The sequence below is a fragment of the Schistocerca serialis genome, chromosome 1 (assembly GCF_023864345.2).
Source record: "Schistocerca serialis cubense isolate TAMUIC-IGC-003099 chromosome 1, iqSchSeri2.2, whole genome shotgun sequence".
NCBI lineage: Eukaryota > Metazoa > Arthropoda > Insecta > Orthoptera > Acrididae > Schistocerca > Schistocerca serialis.
In genome coordinates, this window is record NC_064638.1 from 932,054,602 (window position 1) to 932,057,250 (window position 2,649).

The window sequence follows — 2,649 nt, forward strand, 5'->3', positions numbered from 1 at the left end:
CCAACTTTGTCAGACCTTTGTTATTCGTCTATTAGTTCATTAACGAAAAAGTTCTTTAAACATCATTCTAACATAGCTAGGTCTGCAGGTAATTATTATTAACATAAACTTTAATTCTTCATTTCGGGACACTCGGATTGCACAACATTTGGAAAGGACCCTGGCTAGGTTAGTTGTGAGGATAATTAAATGATAGGACAGTTCTGGTAAAATTTAAGTTGTTATTGAACAGTATGGAACAAAAGTAACACTGGTCCACACGAATACAGTACTAAAAGTTTCAACCTGTTCGTATCGATGCGGCGGTTGGCAGGCGGCGAGATGGCGAGGCACGGAGCACACATACAACCACAGCAATGGCTTTTGATGTATTGGCACTTTACTTCTTCATAGCGTCGCAATACTTTTCCATTTAGTGCCTATGGAATTTTGCCATACTGTATAGGCGTCGGAACGGCATATCCGAGGCTCAATGAAACATTTCTTCCAGGAGAGCCTCCTCGATCCAGAACGTGTTGCTCAGACCGATGCCCAACTCCGACTACCACTGCTGAGCCCGTTATGCCGTGCAGCGCCCGTGTGCATTTTCCCGCGCTCACCTGCCATCCACCTTTTACCGCTCCCCTACAGACAGGGTATTCACCAGAGGTTTTGCATTCTACATATCCTAACACATTGCCTACGTATGGACCAGACGCACAATTACAACTTTAACATCTTACAACAGTTTCAACATTTGTTACACTTGAATTCTGTTATAATATTGTTTGACATTTGACATAAACATTAATATTCACATCGAAATTTGTTTACAGTTTTCTTAACACAATGGCAAGAAACAAAAAAAAAAAAAAATGAAATCAGAACATCACTTACACTAATTTATCGAAGAATCAGAAGAGAAAAAAAAACATAATATTTATATGTACAATAGTACAGCGTTGTTTTTGTTACAACCTTCTTGTAGCACCCTGTATATAGTCGCCGACTCACAGAGGTCACAACACCTCTGTCGCTATACAGTAAAATGTAGTCTCAGAGATCTGCAGTGTTCTCGTGTCATCTATCGATAAGCCTCAGGAAAAATTTCGAACAATGCGCTGGATGTCTTTCTGCAGCAGTTGTCGACACCATCGCCGCAGCGGTGGACCACAACGGCCGACTCAGCCAACCTAAAGACATACTGCTTGTAATAGTTACAATTATTAATTTGCAGATGAAGTAAATACTGGTGTAATGCTGTCCCATACTCTGTCTTCAGAATAGTGCTACCGACGGCATCCAGACAGATGTGGATTATGAAAACCTCTGTTCAACTGGAGACATAACTTTTACATAACTTTTAAAAGCTTAAGCGCTCCTCGTCTGATACACTGGTTGAGACATTTCCCATATTATCTTGCTGACTCCGATCATACTCTCCTCTTGAGCTCCTTGAATGTGTGAGTTATTATCCGTTGCTCTCCATACCAGAATGAGTTCCTGTTTAGTATTCATAGTAAATCTGCTTTATGTTCTCAAAGTAGCCCATAAACATTTTTAGTGGTATGTATGCAGTAAATCATTTGTACTCTGCAACTCTATGAACCATCCTGCATTATCTAAACCATTCAAATCTATGGGTGATGCGGGAATGTATGTTCTAATGGTTGATGCTATGACGACATTGCATGTACGGTCACTATCACAACTATTGGGTTCATAGCATGTCTCTTGAAACAGGAATACTAAAGTGTTACGTGTAAGCTTGGATCCCACTGTAGTGCTGCCGTCGGTTTTCTTGAATGATCACTCCAAAAATATGAAGCTTTTGCATGGAAGCTTCAGCACATCTTGGTGCTGAATGACAATCCTAATTTCATCATCCTTGTTAAATGTGATTGAAGCATAAGGTTTATGCGAGAAGTATTCCTAACATATAATTCGCTCCTCATACTGTTGAACTGGTTATACTGCGTGAGGACGTAATTGCGAGGTTTCAAGCCAACTGATTTAAGAAACTCGTAGTTCGCAAGTGTTATCACTTTGGTTCGATAGCGAAGTAGCGTGCTACGGATTGTGTGCACTGGTTTTGTACCGTATGCCCATCCTGCCTTAGATGTAATCGTACAATGATTTCCTCACCACTAAAGTCAACAAGTTGATTATTCTGGTCCACAATACGCAGCTCCAAATAGTCCAATGTCTGAGCTGTCATTGGAAGGTATATTGCACTGGCAGGGGTCTCAACAATCTTATACCCCATTGCAACTGAGGGGAAGAATCCGTAAATAGTATGAATCAGACTGTCGTTGAGATAGGAGTTCGTTGCAATGTTGCACTTGACATGGATTGTACTGACAGGCGGTATGTCCACAGTCTGGTCTGACTCGTAAAAATTACTAGGATCCTTCTGCAAAACCTGTCCTTTTGTGAAACCCAGTTTGAGCTCCATTGAACATCTCTGGTTAAAGCCAATTGTTGCATTCAAAGTGCTTATTTCGGATTTAAGTGTATTTATGTTTGCACATAGCTCAATACCTTCTCCAGACTGTTTTAAGATTTCGTTTAAATCGTCGATATCGTATGCTCCAGGGTCTATTTCCACACTGTCTTTTTCACCACTGCTATCCGGATGCAGTTTGTTGTTAGCCTCAGTGATATTTGAGA